The sequence below is a fragment of the Peromyscus californicus genome, unplaced genomic scaffold, assembly GCF_007827085.1.
Source record: "Peromyscus californicus insignis strain IS unplaced genomic scaffold, ASM782708v3 Scaffold_8__1_contigs__length_139910024, whole genome shotgun sequence".
NCBI lineage: Eukaryota > Metazoa > Chordata > Mammalia > Rodentia > Cricetidae > Peromyscus > Peromyscus californicus.
This window is the reverse complement of record NW_026294606.1, coordinates 81270318-81283848: the sequence shown is the minus strand read 5'-3', so window position 1 is coordinate 81283848 and position 13531 is coordinate 81270318. Positions and strand designations below refer to the sequence as shown.

Here is a 13531-nt window from a genome sequence, read left to right as displayed (position 1 = left end):
ATTGTACTTAGCAGTGAGAAACTCAAAGTTCTTTCATTAAGGTCAAGAGCAAGGCAGGGATGCTCCTGCACATCATTGCTTCTCAGCATCCAAAAAGGACATTTAGATAATCCAACATCATAATAAAGTAATACGAAGTGTACACATAGGAAAGGAAAAAAATAATTCATTTGTGAACAAAGATGGTTTTATCTGTGTAGAATAAAGACTCACAGTGGTATCTTATTGCTGTTTTAGTTTATTCCCCTCCCCCCAATGATATATATGTACTACATAAATGTGAATTAATTTAAAAAATGTCTATGCACCACGTGTGGCTAGTGCCTGTGTAGGCCAGAAGAGGACATCAGATGCCCTGGAACTGGAATTAAAGAAGGTTGTTGTAGTGGGTAGCCATTCCAGCTTTGATCTGGAAGTTCCAACCCCCATTGAGACTTCGGCAATGTCACGCCTACAAGGCGGGGCCAAGGGAGGCGCCTGGGGACCCGAGAGCTGGATCGGCGGGCGCTCTCTCTGTTGCGGGACCCTGGACTGGAGAGGTGGACCGAGCAGAGCTCCAGAGAACACCGCTGGACTGTGACACACCTTCCCCAGACTCCGCGACCTACCTATTCCTTAATTTGTAAGTTACGCCATTAAATAAATCTCCTTTTAACTACGTGGAGTGGCCTTAATAATTTCACCAATATCTGGCGCCCAACGTGGGGCACGAACCCACGACCATGAGATTAAGAGTCTCATGCTCTACCGACTGAGCTAGCCGGGCTGGTGGGAGCCGGATGGCGGGAGCCGGGATGGCGGGGAGCCGGGATGGTGGGAGCCGGGGCCCGCACTCGGGGAGGAGGGGGATCGCCTCACTCACAGCGGTTTTTCGCTGGTCTGGGGGCTAAGCTAGGGAGCTGAGACCGGACTAGCTGCTCCCTTTTTCGGGAATGGAACCGTGTAGGCTTTCCCTGGTTCTATGGAACTCTGCAGGCGGGTTTAGGTACCCGCCAGCCGGGGAGGAGGCTGAGGGCGGGAGCCACCCAGGCCTTTGGAACTTGCCCCACGTGAGCGCCAGATATTGGTGAAATTATTAAGGCCACTCCACGTAGTTAAAAGGAGATTTATTTAATGGCGTAACTTACAAATTAAGGAATAGGTAGGTCGCGGAGTCTGGGGAAGGTGTGTCACAGTCCAGCGGTGTTCTCTGGAGCTCTGCTCGGTCCACCTCTCCAGTCCAGGGTCCCGCAACAGAGAGAGCGCCCGCTGATCCAGCTCTCGGGTCCCCAGGCGCCTCCCTTGGCCCCGCCTTGTAGGCGTGACATTGCCGAAGTCTCAATGGGGGTTGGAACTTCCAGATCAAAGCTGGAATGGCTATCCACTACAGGTTGTGAGTACCATGTGTGTCCTGGGAACAGAACCCAAGTCCTCTGCAAGAGGAGCAAGTATGAATTGAAATAACAGTGAAATGCCATTACAGTGGCCCTGATTTATCCCCACCCCCAAAAGCCAGCAGGCATATAGTAATAGAAAGCCTCATTTATCACCAATAGGAATAAAACCCACCATCAATTAACTAGACATAATGGATGTTACTAGTTATGACACTGAGCAAGAACAGCATATAATTTTAACAATCCTGCTCCACATACCACTCACTCATTTTGAGTTCTGGACTGTGTCTAACAAGTTTAAAAAGTTATACAAGGTACAATTTCTGATCCACCTCAACCAGCATGGCTCTTGGGATGACTGAGATCTGACTGGAAAGAAAAGATGAACTCACAGACCCAGAGTGAAGCTGGTGGAGAAGCCAGAGCACCCTGAAAGCCCAGCATGTTTGTTATACACAGTTGAACAGGGACACGGGGTTATCGCATACAGCTCAATCAAGGAGGCAGGCTAAGCTAATCTTGGCAGGGGCAGTCTCTATAGGAGAGCTGTCTTTAGCCTGTACGCATCTGGGAGAAGAAAGCTATGGTGGACATTTCTGCACACAACATCAACACTTCCTCGAATTTCTGAGGAAGGCTTTGCCATCCCTCTGAGCCTCACTCTGGGTCAGGGGAGATGTTGCCACTGCCATGATATGGCTAAGCTAATGTCCACAGCACACATTCACTTAAAATTTCATTCCCCCAGGGTTCTCTTCACTCCACTCCCCGGGGATCCCTCTTTTATCCTTAGATGTTCAGGATGGACCTTCATGCTTAGTCCAGGGACAGTTCACAGCAATGCTCCACATCAGACTGTAAGCATAAGAAGGAAGATCATAACAGCCGCTCTACCCAACAAACACAAAAGAAATAATGTAACAGGTATAAGGACTGAAGCCTCAAAGGTTGTCAAGGGTCATTTTCACAATATTAGCAAGAGAAACAGTGCAATCTTAAACCTTTTGCTTCTCTGGGATGTGCCAGAGATATTGGCCTCATCCACATTATCATTACTGTGGGTCCAAATACCCAAGGGGGTAGGTCCCAATTATCCTGCCTGAATTGCAGAACTATAGTTGCACAGAGCCCACTGGGACTCCAGGTGGTTAGAGACAAGTCCCCTGCTCCCTGCCCCCGCAAAGAGAGAAGTCATCACTAGCAGAAACCGGTAAAGGAAGATGTGGGATTAGACCACTGTATGAAAAAGCAAAGGCCCACTAGGTTCTCCCTTGACCAGCCTTACCTGTATGGATACAGTTACCAGACATCTCAGAAATACAGCTGTTTGGTTATTTGAGTCAGGTTGTTTAAAGACAAAAACAAAAAACTAGGTAGCATTTAAAGACATCAAGATTGTTCCCTTTGGCTACAGTATTCTCCATCTGTGCGCTCACTGTCACCTCCATGCTCACATGTTCTCACCTGGCTGGCCTCGATGAGCTACCAATGCAGACATCTGTAAAGGATCAACTGCTTCAGGAGCTGCTTAGAGCCCACCCAGGGCTTCCACCTGCCTGCCCAGAGCTCTGCTTCTGTGTGCACCATCACCCGTTCAGTGCCCCCACCCCCAATGTAACATGAAAGCAGAAAAACTGAAAACCAAAATAGAAACATACTCAGGTTCCTCCACAATGGATCGATTACTCCATCTCCCACTTCTTCCTAGGCAGATAAACCACGTCCCTCCCGGAAGCCAAGAGCATGTCTCTCTGAACACAATCCCAAGAATCAATGAAGCTACAATGTCTTGCCACCATTTCTCCTGGTTCCTGAAATCTCCCCCAAGCACTAATATGTGACTACCTATCTTTAGAGTCTGCTTGGTACCATGTAACTATCTGCCTGTCTCTAAATTCTACTTAAATATAACTGCCAGTCTCCAGAGTCTACTTGTCCTAATGTTCTGCATCCAAGGAACTGAAATGGGCTTCCTTCTATTTCTTTATTTGTTTCTTTATCCTTATTTATTTTATTTTTCCCTTTCCCTGTATTAGCCTGATTCTCATGGTAATAGTCCCTCGTCTGACTAATGAGAGTTCCTTGTAGTCAGGATTCATTCCTTGTTCAGATGCCACCTTGCCCCACTTCAGTATGGCTACAGGGATTTGATGAGACTGGGGTGGTGGGATTCAGGGAATTAAGAAAAAAAAACAGGCAGGGCAGACACACAGCAATGCTGGCGTGAGATGGAGAAGCTGCAGGACCCTGGAATTATTTTAGGGAAAGGGCCACAGGCTGGTGAGAAGAATGTGCATTCTGCAGAGGTTGGATGAAATGTTCTATAGATATCTGTCAAGTGCATTTGACCTATGGTGTCAGTTAATGCAGATTTTTTTTATGTTCATATTTTATTAAGAGATTTTCTATTCATTTTACATACCAACCACAGATTCCCCTGTCTTCCCTCCTCCTGCTCCTGAGCCTTCCCCCTCAACCCACCCCCCATTCCCACTTCCTCCAAGGCAAGGTCTCCCATGGGGAGTCAGGAGAGCCTGGTACATTCGGTTGAGGCAGGTCGAAGCCTGTTCTGCCTGCACCAAGGCTATGTAAAGTGTCTCACCATAGGCACTAGGCTCCAAAAAGCCAGCTCATGCACTAGGAACAGGTCCCGATCTTAGTGCCTGGGGGCCCCCTAAACAGTTCAAGCTAAACAACTGTCTTGCTTATCCAGAGAGACTAGTTCAATACCATGGGGACTCCTCAGCTATTGGTCCACAGTTTATGTGTTTCCACTAGTTTGGCTAGTTGTCTCTCTACTTTTTCCAATCATGGTCTCGATATCTCTTTCTCATAGAATCCCTCCTCTCTCCCATCGATTGGGCTCCTAGAGCTCCGCCTGGGACGTGGCCATGGATTTCTGCATCTGCTTCCATCAGTCACTGGATGAGGGTTCTATGATGATAGTTAGGGTATTCAGCCATCCGATCACCAGAGTAGGCCAGCTCAGGCACCCTCTTGACTATTGCCAGTAGTCTACGGTGGAGTCATCCTAGTGGGTTCCTGGGAACCTCCCTAGCACTCTGCTTCTCCCTATTCCCATGGTGGCTTCATTTATCATGGTATCTCTTTCCTTGCTCTTCCACTCTGTTCCCATTCCAGCTCAAACCTCCTGCTCCCCTAAGCTCTCATCCCCTGTCCCTTGCCCTCCATTACCCCACCTCACCCTCAGTTTGCTCATGTAGATCTCATCCATTTCTCCATTGCTGGGTGATCCATGAGTTCTTCCTAGGGTCCTCCTTACTAGTTAGCCTCCATGGAGCTATAGGTTGCAGTCTGGTTATCCTTTGCTTTACATCTAGTATCCACTTATGAGTGAGTACATACCATGTTTGTCCTTCTGAGTCTGGTTACCTCACTCAGGATGATATTTTCTAGTTCCATTCATTTGCCTGCAAACGTCATGATGTCATTGTTTTTCTCTGCTGAGTAGTACTCCATTGTGTATATGTACCACATTTTCTTTAACCATTCTTCAGTTGAGGGGTATCTAGGTTGTTTCCAGGTTCTGGCTATTACAAATAATGCTGCTATGAACATAGCTGAGCAAGTGTCCTTGTGGTAAGATGGAGCATTTCTTGGGTATATGCCCAAGACTGGTATAGTTGAGTCTTGAGGAAGATTGATTCCCAATTTTCTGAGAAACCACCATACTGATTTCCAGAGTGGCTGTACAAGTTTGCATTCCCACCAACATTGTAGGAGTGTTCCCCTTGCTACACATCCTCTCCAACATAAGTTGTCTTCAGTGTTTTTGATCATAGCCATTCTGACAGGTGCAAGATGGTATCTCAGAGTCATTTTGATTTGCATTTCCCTGATGACTAAGGATGTTGAGCAGTTCCTAAATTTGTCTTTTGGCCATTTGAGATTCTTCTGTTGAGAATTCTCTGTTTAGCTCTGTAGTCCATTTTTTAATTGGACTGTTAGGTATTTTGATGTCTAGTTTCTTGAGTTCTTTATATATTCTGGAGATCAGCCCTCTGTCAGATGTGGAGCTGGTGAAGATCTTTTCCCATTCTGTAGGCTGTTGTTTTGTCTTATTGACCATGTCCTTTGCCCTACAAAAGCTTCTCAGTTTCAAGAGTTACCATTTATTAATTGTTGCTCTCAGTGTCTGTGCTACTGGTGTTATATTTAGGAAGTGATCTCCAGTGCCAATGTATTCAAGACTACTTCCTACTTTCTCTTCTACCAAGTTCAGAGTAACTGGATTTATGCTGAGGTCTTTGATCCGCTTGGACTTAAGTTTTGTTCATGGTGACATATATGTATCTATTTGCAATCTTCTACAGGTTGACATCCAGTTATGCCAGCACCATATGTTGAAGATGCTTTCTTTTGTTTCATTGTACAGTTTTGGCTTCTTTGTCAAAAATTAGGTGTTCATACATGTGCGGATTAATGTTAGGGTCTTCAATTCAATTCCATTGGTCTACGTGTTGGTTTTTATGCCAGTACCAAGCTGTTTTTGTTACTGTAGCTCTATAGTAGAGCTTGAAGTGAGGGATCATGATGCCTCCAGAGGTTGCTTTATTGTACAGGATTCTTTCAGCTATCCTGGTTTTTTTGTTTTTCCATATGAAGTTGAGTATTGTTCTTTCTAGGTCTGTGAAGAATTGTGTTGATATTTTGATGGGGATTGCATTGAATCTGTAGATTGCTTTTGGTAAGATTGCCATTTTTACTATGTTAATCTTACCTGTCCTTGGTTGAATTCTATCTATCATATCATCTGCAAATAGTGAAAGTTTGACTTCTTCCTTTCCAATTTGTATCCCCTTAGTCTCCTTATGTTGTCTTATTGCTCTAGCTAGAACTTCAAGTACTATATTGAACAAATATGGGGAGGGCAGACAGCCTTGTCTTGTTCCTGATTTTAGAGGAATTGCAATTCTCTCTCCATTTCAATTTCTCTCCATTCAATTTGATATTGGCTGTTGGCTTGCTATAAATTGCCTTTATTATGTTTAGGTATGTTCCCTGTATTCCCGATCTCTCCAAGACCTTTATCATGAAGGGGTGTTGGATTTTGTCAAAGGCCTTTTCAGCATCTAATAAATGATCATGTGTTTTTTTTTTCTTTCAGTTTGTTTATATGTTGTATTACATTGATGGATTCTTGTATGTTGAACCAACCTTGCATCTCTGGGATGAAGCCCACTTGATCATCAAAACAATGGATAATTGTTTTGATGTGTTCTTGGAGTCTGTTTGCCAATATTTTATTCAGTATTTTTGCATCAATGTTCATGAGGGCGATTGGTCTGTAATTCTCTTTCTTTGTTGCATCTTTGTGTGGCTTGGGAATCAGAGTAACTGTAGCCTCATAAAAGGAGTTTGGTAACGTTCCTTCTGTTTCTATTGTGTAGAACAATTTGAAGAGTATTGATATTAACTCTTCTTTGAAAATCTGGTAGAATTCGGTGCTGAAACCATCTGGTCCTGGGTTTTTCTTGGTTGTGAGACTTTTAATGACTGTTTCTATTTCCATAGGGGTTATTGATCTATTTAAATTGTTTATCTGGTCTTGATTTAACTTTGGTATGTAGTACCTATCCAGAAAATTGTTCATTTCTTTTAGATTTTCCAATTTTGTGGAGTACAGGTTTTTGAAGTATGACTTGATGATTCTCTGGATTTCCTTGTTGTCACTTATTATGTCTCCCTTTTCATTTCTGATTTTGCTAATTTGGATGCTCTCTCTCTCTCTGCCTTTTGGTTAGTCTGGATAAGGACTTGTCTATCTTGTTGATTTTTCTCAAAGAACCAACTCTTTGTTTCATTAATTCTTTGTATTATTGTCTTTGTTTCTATTTTATTGATTTCAGATCTCAATTTGATTATTTCCTGGCATCTATTCCCCGTGGGTGATTTTGCTTCTTCTTGTTCTAGAGCTTTCAGGTGTGCTGTTAAGTCACTAGTATGAGATTTCTCTAACTTCTTTATGTGGACATTTAGTGCTATGAATTTTCCTCTTAGCACTGCTTTCATAGTGTCCCATAAGTTTGGGTATAGGTGGTACATTCATTTTTATTGAACTCCAGGAAATCTTTAATTTTTTTCTTTATTTCTTCCTTGACCCATTGGTGATTCAGTTGAGCATTATTCAGTTTCCATGAGATTGTATTCTTTCTGTAATTTTTTTTTTCGAGACAGGGTTGCTTTCTGTAATTTTTGTTGTTGTTGAAATCTAACTTTAAACCATGGTGGTCTGATAGAATACAGGAGGTTATTCCATTTTTTTTTGTATCTGTTGAGATTTGCTTTGTGACAAAGCATGTGGTCGATTTAAGAGAAGGTTCCATGGGGTGCTGAGAAGAAGGCATATTGTTTTGTATTAGGGTGGAATGTTCTGTAGATATCGATTAGACCCATTTGAGTCATAATATCAGGTAGGTCCCTTATTTCTCTGTTAAGTTTCGATCTGGTAGATCTGTCCAGTGGTAAGAGTGGGGTGTTGAAGTCTCCCACTATTAATGTGTGGGGTTTGATATGTGATTTAAGCTTTAGTAATGTTTCTTTTACATATGTGGGTGCCCTTTTATTTGGGGCATGAATGTTGAGATTTAATCTTGGTGGATCTTTCCTGTGATGATGAGTACTTAATGTCCGTCTTGATCTCTTTTGATTGATTTTAGCTTGAAGTCTATTTTGTTGGATATTAGGAGCTACACCAGCTTGCTTCTTAAGACCATTTGATTAGAAAGACTTTTCCCAGCCTTTTACTCTGAAGTAGTGTCTATCTTTGAAATTGAGGTGTGTTTCTTGTATGCAGCAGAAAGATGGGTCCTGCTTTTGTATCCATTCTGTTAGCCTGTGTCTTCTTATAGGTGAATTAAATCCATTGATATTAAGGGATATTAATGACCAGTGATTGTTAGTTCCTGTTATCTTTTGGTGGTAGTGTGTGTGTATTTCTCTTCTTTGGGATTTACTGCTGTGGGGTTATCTGTTGCCTATGTTTTCGTGGGTCTGTCTGACTTCCTTAGGTTGGAATTTTCCTTCTAGTGCTTTCTGGAGGGCTGGATTTGTGGATAGGTATTGCTTAAATCTGGTTTTGTCTTGGAATGTCTTGTTCACTCCGTCTATGGTGATTGAAAGTTTTGCTGGGTATATTAATCTAGGTTGACATTCATGATCTCTTAGTGTCTGCATTACATCTGTCCAGGACCTTCTGGCTTTCAAAGTCTCCATTGAGAAGTCAAGTGTTATTCTGATGGGTTTGCCTTTATATGTCACTTGGCCTTTTTCCTTTGCTGCTCTTAATATTCTTTCTTTATTCTGTATGGTTAGTCCATTTAATTATGTGGTGAGGGGACTTTTTTGGGGGGGTCTAGTCTGTTTGGTGTTCTGTAGGCTTCTTGTATCTTCATAGGTATTTCCTTCTTTAATTGGGAAAGTTTTCTTCTATGATTTTGTTGAATATATTTTCTGTGCCTTTGAGTTGGTATTCTTCTACTTCTATCCCTATTTTTCTTAGGTTTTGCCTTTTCTTGGTGTCCCAGATTTCCTGGACATTTTGTGTTATGACTTTTTGGCTTTGGTATTTTCTTTGATCCATGAATCTATTTCCTCTATTGTATCCTCTACACCAGAGATTCTCTCTTCAATCTCTTGTATTCTGTTGGCTATGCTTGCATCTGTGTTTCCTGTTTGTTTACTCAGATTTTCTTTTTTTTTTTTTTTTTTTTTTTGGTTTTTTCAAGACAGGGTTTCTCTGTGTAGCTTTGCGCCTTTCCTGGATCTCGCTCTGTAGACCAGGCTGGCCTCGAACTCACAGAGATCCGCCTGCCTCTGCCTCCCGTGTGCTGGGATTAAAGGCGTGCGCCACCACCGCCCGGCTACTCAGATTTTCTATTTCCAGCATTCCCTCTGTTTGTGTCTTCTTTATTGTTTCTATTTCACTTTTCAGGTCTTGAACTGTTTCCTCTACATGTTTAATTGTTTTTTCATGGTTTTCTTGGCTTTCTTTAAGGGATTTATTGATTTCTTCCCATTTTTGTTTTGTCTTTTCCTCAATTTCTTTCAGGGAATTTTTCATTTGCTCTTAAAAGGCCTCTAGTATCTTCATGAAGTTATTTTTAAGTTTGCTTTCTTCTGCTTCTACATTGTGATGTTCAGGACTTGCTGTTGTTGAAGGGCTAGGTTCTGATGATGCCATATTGCTCTTTATGTTGATGTATGTATTTTTGCACTGGTGTCTACCCATATCTCCCTCCCATAGGTATAAGAGGTGCCTGCCTGTGTCTGAGCGAGCTGCTATTGATCCATTCTCTGCTTGCTGTGTCTGTGTCTCAGGGGGCCCCTGGGTCCAATTTTAGCTCTTAGTATAATTGGAGCTTGTAGATTCTGTATCTCCAGGAGCTGCTCTTGGTCCAATCCAAGCTAGTTGATTCTGTGACTCACAGAGATGCTCTTGGTCTTATCAGGGCTGTTGGTCCAGTCAGAGCTGACCGATTCTGTGTCTCAGGAAGCCTCTCTTGGTCCAATGAGAGTTGGCAGATTCTGTGTCTCAGAAAGTCACTCAGGTCCAGTGAGAGCTGATGGTTTGGTTTCTGTGTCTTGGGAAGTTACTGTGGTCACAGGAGGATGGATATTGGGGTAGGGCATGGAACTTGTAGACTGCAGGGTCCAATGGGGGGGGGTTGGTTGTGGTGGGGGACTTCCCACAGGAGTTTTCCCTACTGACTTGCAGCTGGGGCAGAGTTGGGTCTAATGAAGATATTTTGTGCTAAGATTATTTGTTTATTGGTGAGAGCAGGGTATTTATTTTTGGAGAAATCTATGTCTTTACAGCTCATCACATGTTTTATGAACTTAGCTATACCCACATTTTGTGGGTGTATGTATAGAATTGTAATGTCTTCTTGTTGGGGGGAATCCTTTCATCATTTCATAGATTTTGTAGTGTTTGGTCCTTTCTTAACTCTCTGTTGCATAACTACTGTTTTGGCTGCTTTTGATTTTTTCAAGTAGGCTCTTGGATGTCTTTAACCACTCTCCTTAGTTCAAAGGATTCCTTCTAGAATACTCAATAGGGCTGGTTTGGTACTCATAACTTCTTTTAGTTTATGTTATCATATAAAGTATTTATTTCTCCCTCAATCATGACAGATACTTTTGCTGGTTATATTAATCTGGGTTCACAGCTGTGATCCTTCAGAACTTGAAAGTATATCATTCCAAGCTCTTCTTGCTTTAAACATTTCCATTGAAAATCTGACAGTTATTTTAATGGGCCTGCCTTCACATGTGACTTGGTGTTTCTCATTAAGAGATTTTAGTACATTGAAGTTTCTTTTCTGGTCCTGCCTACTTGGTATTCCATATGCTTCTTCTATACAGTTAGGTTCCTCTTTCCCTAGATTTGGGATAATTTCTTCTCTAATTATTTTGAAAATATTTTCTTTGCCTTTGGTATGTAGTTTTCCCTCCTGTAGACTTAGTTTGTTCATGGTCTCCCAAAGATCTCACATGTTCCCTTCATAACTTAAAAAAAATTAGTCTTCTTCACTAAATGTTTCCATTCCTCCACCTTGTCTTAAACCCCTGAGAATCTTTTGTCTTCCATTACATGAGTGGGGCTTTCCATTGAACTTTTTATTTAATTTATTGACATTTTCATCTCTAACATTTGAGAGTAGTTTTTCTTCAGTATTTCTGAATCCATTTTTATATCTTATATGGACTTCCTTATTTCATGTAGTTCTTTGTCATGTCCTCATTCAATTCTTTGAACATATTGTTTGCTTGTTTTTGCTTGGCTTCTAGGTTACCTTTATTCTTTCAAAGAGAGTGTTTGTAACAGTCTTTTGGGACTGGGTTGTAATATAACTCAGGTGGTTTCTTCCTCTACAAGACTGGTGATCAGGCTACTGAGTTCTACCTTGTCTTCCCCGAGAGGAGGCTACCAACTGCAATACAAGGTGTCATCTCTGATTGCTGGGTTGTCTCTTCTGTCCCTTGCATTCCTTTCTAAGCTCCTACAAGGTTGTCTTAATTGCTCGGAGTCCCTCTCTGATAGGAGTTCCTCTCCCGTTTTCTCCTTGGGAAAAGTATTCTGTATCAGTGTCTGAGACTTACTCTAGCTGTAGATCTGAATCTTGTTCTGCCTATGGTTCTGTGGCATGGGTCTCTGTGGCATGGACCTCACATTGTGCTGGTCTAATGTGGGGTATAGTGGCAAGGGACATTAAGATCAGGCAGGTCTCTGGCCATGTGTTTCTGGCTGTACACAGATAGTCTAATGTATGATATGGAGGGATGAGATCCTGAAGTTGGCCTGGGACTCTAAGAATAGGTTTCTGACCTCATAAGGGACCAAGTCTGATGTGGTTGGCTATAGGGCATGATCCTGGCTTTGGGATGGGGCTCTAGGCATGATTATCTGACCCTACATGGGCACAGTCCAGGGTCTAGCATGGTAAGGTGGGATCCTAGGTTTGGGCTGGAGTCTGAGCATGGGATCTGTGACCTCACATTGGGATGGGGTTGGTCTGAAATCTTTTCTCATTTTTGAGTGTTGTAAGGAAATTATTTTCAAGAAGAAATATAAATATACTGTGAATGCATACTTAGCTATTCATATGTAAAAGCACCTTTGCTACTTTTTTGATTGAAGTAGCTTCAGTTCACAAATATAGGTTACTTTATTCACTGCTATAAACATCATTATACTCATATATTTTGAATTATCATTTACCTTTCTTACTGAATTCAAAGTTCTTACTGAACTTTGAAGTTCAAAATATTTGCATCCAGTATGACTTCAGACATAATCACCCAAAGTATAGCAGAGAGAGTGGAAGCAACATAACTAAGAAAAGAGGAGCAATTACAGCTTAGAATATTTATAGTTCAGGGTTGAAGAGATGGTTCTCAGTGGTTAAGAACACTCACTACTCTTCCAGAGGACACATGTTCAGGTCCCAGCATCTACATGGTGGTTCATAATCATCTGTAACTCCAGTGCCATTGGATCTGACACCCTTTTCTGACTTCCACAGGGACCAAGCATGCACATGAAGTATGTATACATGCAAGCAAAACACTCATACACATTAAAAACAAATCTAAATTTTTTTGAAAAAGAATATTCATAATTTGATTACATATGCCCTTAAAAGCTTATTAAAATATTAGTATCCGAATACATACAAAAGCACACACAGTACCAAGTTTCTTATAAGAGAAACATTAGAATCACAAAAGAGAAGAAAATTAAAGCAACAGAGATTAAAAAAAGTCATTCAGAAACTAACCAGAAGAAGGTGTACTGAGCCACATTAATAGCATAAAAGGCAGTTATTAAGGGAAATGAAGAATACTACCAAAATAACAAGTATCCCTTTAGTAAGACAATATGCTCTGACCTTGAAGATATGAGTTTTTGAAATCTGTATGTACATAAAGACTGTAGCATCATAAGCTCAAAACAGAACCCAATACTACAATACGAAGCAGAAATCTAGAAAATGGGCACTAAGTACAGGTAAACCAGCAGTTATTACAAAAGACACCTAGATTATCAGAAGACTCGGAAGTGGGGTACCTGTAATAGTCCAAAGAAACATATGGCTGCAGGCCTATTCACAAACCCAGCAGGAAGGTTTTCTGAGTTTAATTAAAAACAATATAAAAGAAGTGTACATACTCTCTACGTTATCATCCCAAAGAAGGCCAGATTTCTTGTTCTGAGACACGTTTCTGGTTATAATAAGAGGTTTCTTCTCAGGCAATAGATTGTCCACTGATAAATCTTTTTTCTGGTATTCGGAAGGAATTCCTAAGGAGAAGGAAAACGTGTGTCAGGGAATTGCTGAACACTCAAACTTCCCACCCACGGGGAGATGAGGAAAGCTGAGCACAGGTTTCATGAGCATGTGACAGCCTTTCTTAGCAACTCCTGCCTGGGACAATAGCTCCCAGAAGCCACTGGTCATTGTTTTCTGTTTTCTCTTCCTATTTTGCCTGTTTTATTCATTTTGACTGCCATCTCTTGTGCTGTGGAAACCACACTCAGGTCAGAGCACAAACTGTCCAGGAAACATGCTCACACAGAACCCAGGACACAGAGACAGGGGCCTTCTGTGGGGTTTGCTGTCAAACTGCTT

At 41.8% G+C, this 13531-nt stretch overlaps 1 non-coding gene across 1 annotated transcript; it reads right to left on the bottom strand.

Moving 5' to 3' along the window:
• Positions 1–693: 693 nt before the first annotated feature.
• Trnak-cuu (transfer RNA lysine (anticodon CUU)) lies at positions 694–766 on the bottom strand. The gene has a single exon. It is a non-coding gene; the product is annotated as a tRNA-Lys (tRNA).
• Positions 767–13531: the final 12765 nt, after the last annotated feature.